The sequence below is a fragment of the Cervus canadensis genome, chromosome 4 (assembly GCF_019320065.1).
Source record: "Cervus canadensis isolate Bull #8, Minnesota chromosome 4, ASM1932006v1, whole genome shotgun sequence".
Lineage (NCBI taxonomy): Eukaryota > Metazoa > Chordata > Mammalia > Artiodactyla > Cervidae > Cervus > Cervus canadensis.
In genome coordinates, this window is record NC_057389.1 from 90,771,829 (window position 1) to 90,781,258 (window position 9,430).

General features: G+C 49.7%; 1 protein-coding gene across 2 annotated transcripts in view; it reads right to left on the reverse strand.

The window, feature by feature from the left end:
- Positions 1 to 8,630, reverse strand: part of ARHGEF18 (Rho/Rac guanine nucleotide exchange factor 18) — a 92,621-nt gene extending 83,991 nt beyond the window's left edge. Inside the window, exons 1-2 of one of the 2 annotated variants that reach the window (XM_043466506.1) lie at positions 8,383 to 8,630; positions 3,019 to 3,104 (exon numbers count right to left, since the gene is read on the reverse strand). The gene's annotated coding sequence lies outside the window, so the exon portion shown is untranslated. Of the gene's footprint in view, positions 1 to 3,018; positions 3,131 to 8,382 lie in introns of those variants that run through there. The other variant, XM_043466507.1, reaches the window with a different exon arrangement.
- Between the last annotated feature and the right edge of the window lie 800 nt (positions 8,631 to 9,430).

Consider the following 9,430-nt stretch of genomic DNA (forward strand, 5'->3'; position numbering starts at 1 on the left):
GCTGTATTAATACAAGACATTCCCAGGAGGAGCAGAGAGAGCAATGAGGGGGTTCTCAGGAGACAAGTGTAGATTGGTCCTGAGGTGGGTGGGCTTGGGCATGCATGAATGTCTGAGTGTTTGTGTGTGAGTGTTTGTCATTGTCTCTGCTTTTGAGGGCTTCCCTGGTGGCTCAGATGTTCAAGAATCTGCCTGCCATGCAGGGGACCTGGGTTTGATCCTTGGGTCAGGAAGATCCCCTGGAAAAGGGGATACCACTCCAGTATTCTTTCCTGGAGAATTCCATAGACAGAGGAGCCTGGTGGGCTACAGTCCAGGGGGTCACAAAGGGCTGGACCCAACTGAATCGACTTAGCATGCACACACCGTGCTTTTGACAGTGCATCTGTGGGTCAGCTTCCCAGGTGATACAGTGGTAAAGAATCTGCCTGCAATGCAGGAGGTGAAGAGATTTGGGTTCCATCCCTGGGTCCAGAAGATCTCCTGGAGGAGGAAATAGCAACCCGATATGGTATTCCTGCCTGGGAAATCCTATGGACAGAGAAGCCTGGTGTGCTGCAGTCCATGGGGTTACAGAGAGTTGGACACAACTCAGTGAGTGTGAACATAAATTCCTTTTGTGTGTCAGCACATAGTGTGTTTTTAAATCTTGAGTGTCAACTTGTCTATGGGGGTGTGTTTATATAGGGGTGTTTATATAAATGTTTCCCCCCCAGTTTCATTGAGGTGTCAATTGACTGACATCACTGTGTAAGTTTAAGATTTACATCATAATAACTTAACATATATTGTGAAATGATTAGTGCAGTAAACTTAGTTAGCATCCACCAACCCATAAAAAGTGAAGTCACTCAGTCGTGTCTGACTCTGCAACTCCACGGACTGTAGTCTACCAGGCTCCCCCATCCATGGGATTTTCCAGGCAAGAGTACTGGAGTGGGTTGCCATTTCCTTCTCCAGGGGATCTTCCCAACCCAGGGATTGAACCCGGGTCTGCCGCATTATAGGCAGACGCTTTTACAATCTGAGCCACCAAGGAAGTCATCAACCCATATAGATACCAAGAAAAGAAAAAAATATGTTTTTTTGTTGTTGTTCTGATGAGAACTTGTAGGATTTACTCTTGTTTGGTGGCTGGTTTAGTTGCTAAGTCGTGTCCAACTCTTGGAACCCCATGGACTGTAGCACACTAGGCTCCTCTGTCCATGGGATTTCCCAGGCATGAATACTGCAGTGGGTAGCCATTTCCTTTTCCAGGGGATCTTGCCAACCCAGGGATCAAAGCCACGTCTTGCATCTCCTGCATTGCAGGTGAATTCTTTACTGACTGAGCCACCAGGGGAACAAATACACCATATAGCAGTGTTAACTATAGCCATCATGTACATTACACCCAAGATTTACTTATCTTATAACTGGAAGTTGGAACCTTTTGACCAACTTCACCCAATTTCCCCACTCCACCCCCTGTCTCTGGTAATTACAAATCTGATCTCTTTTTCTATGAGTTTGGTTGTCATTGTTTGTTTGTTTTTAAGTTCCACATATAAACGAGATCACATAGCATTTGCATTTCTCTTAACTTATTTATTTCATTAGCATAATGCCTTTAAAGTCTATCCATGTTGTTGCAACAGGCAAAATATTGTTTTTTTTTTTTTAATGGCTGAATAATACTGTCTATGTGGTTTTTAAAATGTCTGTGATCCTCTGTATGTGTTTGTGTGAATGCCCATATCTGTGGGATGGGATCTACATGACTCACCTGGGACTCGGGGAGATCTGCTCCCAGTATTTGGGGGAGAGCTTGGTATCAGCCCGGGGTTTCCTCGTGTCTATAAGTCTATGGTTTTATCTGTACGTGCATCTGTGTGGATGCCAGCCAGCGCCTGGTCATACAAGTGCTGCCCCCTGGTGGTGGCATTTTCACTAATGTCTGAAAAATTCCTGGCTGTCTCTTCTCTCTTCAGGGACCTCTCAGCCTCCACCCTCTCTTTTCAAAGGGTCATCCACACTTCTGTCTTTACCGACACACACCTACTTGACTCCACCCGCCCCCTGCCCCCACCCCACGAAGTCTTATTTCCATCCCTTTCAGTCTTCTAGCTCTCTCTGGGGCTAAATCTATAACAGGCACTTTTCAGTCTCACATTTACGGGACAGCTCTGACCACCGTCTTCCTGAAATCCATCCCTCACAGGCCTCTTGCTTCTCTGTCTGCTCCTTCTCAGTCTCCCTTCTTGACTTGGCTCCTCTTCCTTTTCCTGCCTGACCTTTAAACTCTGTGTACTCGGGGCTCTCTCCTTGGCCACTTCTTGTTCTCCCCACTGGCCTTGGTGACCCCCATCTGCACCTCCCTCATCACTTCCACTATCCCATTGAGTAGGTGACACCTGAATCTTCAACCACAAAAATACATAAAAATACACTCTACAGACTTAACACACTGGTAGTCCAGTGGTTAAGACTTTGCCTTCCAGTGTAAGGGGTGAGGGTTTGATTCCTCGCTGGGAAACTAAGATCCCACATGCCTCATGGCCAAAAAACCAAAATATAAAGCAAGCAGTATTGTATTAATAGCAAACTCAATAAAGACTTTATAAATTCACATGCTCCACATCAAAAAAAAAAAACTCAAAAGATACCCCACCATACTCGATACACCAACACTACCCAACACACTCTCCAGCACCTGCAGACAATGGCAAACACACACACGTAAGTAGTCAGACACATGTTAACAGACGGCTCACTGGTAGAGAATCCACCTGCCATTGTAGGAGATGCAAGAGACAGGAGTTTGATCCCGGGGTCGGGAAGATCCCCTGGAATAGGAAATGGCAACCCACTCCAGTATTCTTGCCGGAGAATCCCATGGACAGGGAAGCCTGGCGGGCTACAGTCTATGAGGTTGCAAAGAGTCAAACAGGACTGAGTGACTGAGAACAGTTATACACAAACAGCTAGACGCACGCACAGAAATCCAGAGGAAAGCCCAAGGAGATTTTGAAAAATTACCTCCTCTGCTGTGCTCCAGGTTTTAATTCCTCATCTCCCATCACTTTCCCTGGACAGACTGCAAGTGCCTCTTGGATCTTTCAGACCTTTGGGTAGAGAGCAGATACGAGAACTTCAGGGAAATCAAAGGCAGTAAGAAGTGAGGAGGGGCTTTCATCAAACTGGTGGCAACAAAGGCAGGGACCCAGGAGCCCAGAAACAGAGACACATGGTGAGCTGAGCAGAGTTAGAAATGGAGGCTTGATAAAAGTCTTATGTTAAAAATACAACAGGAAGGACTTCCTTGGTGGGTTAGTGGTTTAGAATCCGCCTACCAATGCAGGAGACACAGGTTCGATCCCTGGTCCACAAAGATCCCACCTGTTGTGGAACAGCTAAGCCTGTGAACCACAACTACTGAACCTGTGCTCTGGAGCCCAGGAGCCACAACTGTTGAAGCCTGCATGCTCGTCAGTGAGAGAAGCTGCTGCAATGAGAAGTCCATGTACCGCAACAAAGAGCAGCCCCCGCTAGCTGCAACCAGAGAAAAGCTTGCATGCAGCAGCGAAGACGGAACACAGCCAAAAATAAATGAATAAATAATTGAAAATACTTAGAAAAAATACAACAGGGATAACTATTTCTAGTGACGGCAGACTACCTTATTGCAGGCTACTTAAAAAAAAAGAAAAAGCTGGATAAAATCAGAAGGAAAAAAATACCCTCAGTTTGAAGGTGTTGTCAAAACAGAATTTGAGAGGTCAGAATCCTAGAAAGGTGAGTAGACATGATGCAGTGTTTTGGTTTTTTTTTTTCCCCCCTCGCAAGCAGGTTGTTGATTTGAATGCAATTCTTCAGTGCAAAGCAGACCAGAGAGAAGCTGAGAAGCTGAATGTAGCTTCTGGCAATCTTCTGGGGCTGGAGAAATAGACCCTGAAAGTCAAGGATCACAAAGATGGGGTCACCAAAAACTTCATTCTAGGAGCAGGGAGCGACCAGAAACAGATCAACCTTCACCCAGACTAAAATCCAGCTTCAACTCAGCTTAATTTCTGATTAGACTGAAGTCACCTGCCTTTGGGGGCTTCCCAGATGGTGTAGTGGTAAAGAATCCACCTGCCAGTGAAGGAGACGCAAGAGACATGGGTTTGATCCCTGGGTCAGGAAGATCCCCTGGAGGAGGAAATGGCAACCCACTCCAGTATTCTTACCTGGGAAATCCCACGGACAGAGGAGCCTGGTGGGCTATAGTCCGTTGGGTTGCAAAGAATCAGATACGACTGAGCAACTGAACATGCACATAACACCTGCCTTTACTTTCACTATCTGCCAGAAGCAAAACTAAAACCTCTCTGGAAGGAAATAGCACCATGAAGAACAACCAGCAACATCTACAGTTTTTTATAAACAATATCTGGCATTCAATCAAAAGTTGAGGCACATCAGAGAATAGGATCTCATGAACTAAAAGTAGAAGAAAAATAGACAATAGCAAAAAACCCACAGAAGATACAGATACTGCAAAGGAAAGCAAGGTAGAATATGGCACAGGGATGGCTTGGTCTGGTGCAAAATGTCACAGGGAAGGGACATTTTCAGGAATTCCCTCCACAGACAGGATCAGGTATACCTACTTAGTAGGAAGTTATGATGTACAGCCATCCCTCTATATCTGCATGGGGTTGGTTCCAAGACCTGCCATGAATACTATAATCCTCCAGTGTTCAATCCCCACAGTTGGCTCTCTGCATCTGTGGATTCAACCAACCCCAGATCATAAACATAGCAGTCCACAGTTAAATATTGAGCTGTTGGGCTGATTGTGATGTTGTCAGGGAGGAGGAAGGCTGGGTTGATTTGTGTGATGGGGGCTAGTCATTGGAGGCACAGGGCCAAGTGACCTTGAATGTCTCAAGTTAATGTTGTAAATAGCCCTTTGGCCTGCCAAAGGGTGGCCTTCTGGTTCTAGGTGTTAAAAGATAATAGAAAGAGCTAGTGGAGAGTCTGGATGGAGATGAAGGGTATGGAATGTGTTCCATCTTGATGGATGTAGCCACCATCTTGGTGGGGATAGCCTCCATGTTGGTGAGGGCATCTACCGTCTTGGTGAGGATCTCTGCCATCTTAGTGAGGTCTTTTACCATTTTATTGATGGTGACTGCCATCTTGTTGATGGTACCCACTCTTGACACAATGGTGCCCTGACTCCTAGAAAGGGCAGATTCCAGAGACATCTCCATGATAGCGTGTCCCATGAATCCATTAGTGAGCCCAGCAGAGATTGACTGAAGCTGGAAGAACCAGCCAGCTGGTGTAGGGTTAGGTAAGCTGATGGGCATTGAGAAGGAGTGCCAACTGGAAGGCCATGTGTGTGGGTCATGCCAGCCCAAAGGCCAGGAATGAAGTAATAGCAACACAAGCTAACATTTAACAAGCGCTTATGTCGTGCCAGCCACCACTCCAAAGGTTTTACATCAATAATTCTTTTACTCGTCACAATCATCCTATGGTGGCATGATGCTATTGATGCTTCCAGCATTCCCGTTGTTCAGATGAGGAAACTAAGACACAAAGAGGGTAAGTGACAAACATCTTAAACACAGCTTCTTCCCAAGTCATATCCATCCCCTCATTAAAGCTGAAATCAGCATGTTGTCCTGGATTCCCCGTGGGCTTGAGCCACGTCTAGAGTCACCAAATGGTCCCCAAGTCCTGGCTCCAGTCCTCTTCCATATGTATATGAGGGGATCCATATATGCCGTCACTCTTGAGCCTCCCTCCCACCCCCTCATCCCACCCCTCTAGGTCATCACAGAGCACTGAACGGAGCTCCCTGTGCTATATAGCAGCGCTCCACTAGCTAGCTATTTTACACCTGGTACTGACACATGTTGGGCTTCCCTGGTGGCTCAGTCATAAAGGATCTGCCTGCCGATTTTGATTCCTGGGTCAGGAAGAGCCCTGAGTCAGGAAATGGCAATTCACTCCAATATTCTCGCCAGGGAAATCCCTTGGACAGAGAAGCCTGGGGGCCACAGTCCACAGAGTCACAAAAGAGTCGGACACAACTTAGCAACTTAACAACAACAACTGTGTATATGTCAACGCCACTCTCTGAATTTGTCCCAACTTCTCCTTCTCCCCCTGTGTCCACAAGCCTGTTCTCTACGTCTGTGTCTCTATTACTGCCCTGCAAATAGGTTCATCAGTACCATTTTCTAGAATATATATATACATGTGTTAATATGTTGCTGTTCAGTCAATAAGTCATGTCCACTCTCTGAGGCCCCATGGACTGCAGCACACCAGGTTCCCTGTCCTTTGCCAACTCCCGGAACTTGCTCAAACTCATGTCCATTGAGTTGATGATGCCATCCAATCATCTCACCTTCTGTTGTCCCCTTCTCCTCCTGCCCTCAATCTTTCCCAGCATTGGGGTCTTTTCCAGTGAGTCAGCTCTTGGCATCAAGTGGCCAAAGTATTGGAGCTTTAGCTTCATAATCAGTCCTTCCAGTGAATATTCAGGGTTGATTTCCTTTAGGATTGACTGGTTTGATTGCCTTAACTGGCTGCCTTAATATGTGATATTTGTTTTCCTCTTTCTGACTTACTTCACTCTGTATAACAGACTACTCCCTGCATGCTTGATGGAGATTGATACCCATGACTAGTCCCTCTTTCTAGATGTGACTCATAGCGTTTCTACAGATGCACACATGTGGCATGAGTGGAGATTGCTCAGGATAGCCAGGCTGTGGGACAGGGACAAAATACGAGAGAATGGGCAAGGTGGACAGTGTTTCAGAGTGCCTACTGTATGCTGGGCACTGAGCCATGCTCTCACGTGCAAGATCCACAACAACCCTTCTATGGAGGAGCACAGACAAAGCCAGAGCAGTGAGGAGGGCACTTGCCTACAGCCACGCAGACACTGGGGAGCGGGGCTCTGAACCCACCCAGCCACCCTTCCATCCACAGCAGGACTGAGCGCTGGCAGGTGTCTGGCTGTGTTGGGGCTTGGGGGGGTGGGGTGGGGGCAGTGTCCCAGACCAGATACACTGATGGGTTTGTGGTCGATATTCCACTGGTGCTTCAAGGTCCAGTGAAAAGCCTGCCTCTGCCAAGAAGTCCTCCCAGATGGACTCACTCACACCAGTGGCCGGGGAGCTCAAGGTGGCTGGTAGTGGGGGAAGTGCTCCCTTGGCTGCTAGTGGTTGTCAAGCTTTTCCTTAGACCCGCGGGTGACCTGGCCAGTGGAAATCTCCGAGGAGCCTCTGCTCTCTGAGTGCGGCCTTTTCCGATGTGCCCCTAGCCTAACCCCACTAGCTCCATCCTCCCTGGCTCCACTGTTCCACTCTAAATCCACCCCCCTCCTGGCTATTTCTGGGCCACCTTCCCAGACCCTGATGGCCGTGTTGGCACTGGGGAGGAAGCAGCAGGCACGGGTGTGCCCTTTCAGAAACCACATCCTTTCTACCCAACCTCACCCCACCCCAGGCAGCTGGGTGTGAAGGCTCCCCCTGGAGGGCCAAGGTGGGACCCGGGGCGCCTCCCCAAGTGGAGGGCTCCAACCAGGAGGGCTGCCTGGGTGGTGGGTCCTCCTTCTTTGATGACCTTGGAAGACTAGGATGAGCATGTCCTCAGGACTGGAGCTCGGACATCAGTCATCAGTGGGAGTTTGTTCTGAGAGTCAGACTCCCCCAACGCCACTCTCCGGATTATGTTTCAGGGAGGTCCGAGACCTCACTCGGGCTTCCAGGGTGGCTCAGTGGTAAAACAGTCCATCTGTCAATGCAGGAGATGTGGGTTTGATCCCTGGGTCAGGAAGATCTTCTGCAGGAGGAAATGGCAACCCACTCCAGTATGCTTGACTGGAGAATTCTATGGACAGAGGAGCCTGGCGGGCTTGCAAAGAGGAGCCTGGCGGGTCTGTGGGCTTGCAAAGAGTCGGACACGACTGGGCGACTAAGCACAGCACAGACATAACCTCCCTTCTCACCCCACGTCTCTAGTTTAAGAACAAAAGCATCTTTGACTGACTTTGCCTCAGGGAGCCTAACAATCCCATCTCCCAATTTATCCCCCGTTCCTTGTCCCCCGAGCAGACTTTGGCTACAAGGGGGCCATCCTTCTGTCTCACTCTATTGCTGATCACGGACCCCAGCCCGCTGAGTTGACTTCTTAAAACCACAGACATTTGCAGAGCAAAGACTCAAGTCAGACAGCCTCCCCAACCCACTCAGGAAGCGGGCTGACGAGAAGGTGGAGAGAAATTGAAGATGGCCTGTCTGTTGCCCCCGAGGCCCGCCTCCCACCGCCGGCCGCACAGCTGCTCTGCCCCCTGCTCATCCGTCCGTCCCACGCTCCCCAGGGGTGGTCACTCACCAGATGGAGCCTGGTCCTCACTGCTTTGGGTGCCCCAGCTCGTGTCCTAGCTCCCGCAGCCCCCACGACTCTTGGCTAGGGCTATGAGCTGCCCCGGGGGAGCATCTGTGGGCCAGAGCCCGGGGTAAACCGCAGGGTGACCCAACTGTGCCCTAACTTCCTCTTCCTCAATTGCCTGCCTGGCGCCTCCACGCCCCTGCGGTGGGCTGAGGCACGGATGTCAGCGCAGCACGGGACAGCGTTTTAGAAGAGGGAGCTCTGCCGCCTCCACTCGGCAACACCCCGCCCCCGTGCATGCAGGCATCTTGAGGAGGTGGGGTAGCAGACTGGGGATGTGGGGAGGAGCCTTGGCACTCTCCCCACCCCTCACTTCCTGTGGAACCCACTGCCTAAGAGGTGTAGGGGGCTGGGGCCTCACCCCAGCACAAGGGTACACACACAGAGATGCACGGTGACACGCCAGTCATGTGTATCCACGGAGACACAGGCACTCATGCACACCCACGGCAATGGTTACACGGGTTCTACGGAGGCTCCTGGGTCCCTAGGGTGCACTGGTAGAGGGTTAACAACCACCTCTCTTGACCACACACACACACACACAGACACACACACTCAAAGCGGTGATGCATAGCATCTGTTGATTTTGTAGGGGCTTCCCTGGTGGCTCAGTGGAAAAGAATCCGCCTGCCAACGCAGGAGACCAGGGTTCAATCCCTGGGTTGGAAAGATATGCTGGAGGAGGGCATGGCAACCCACTCCAGTATTCTTGCTTGGGAAATCCCATGGACAGAGGAGCCTGGCAGGCTACAGGCCATGGAGTCGCAAAGAGTCGGACACGACTGAGCGTGCATGCGTGCGTGTGGTGTAAATACTCCCATGGTGATGACTGATTTCAACCGCCAACCTGATGTCATTCCGTGTGGGGTGAGGAAAAGATGCTCAGGCTTGCCTCCAGCATGCCGCTAGAGCAGATACCCGGGCACTTGGAATCTTCCAGAGATGTGCCCCCAAGTTTGCAGCTGTGTAGGTATCTGTCCCCAAGATG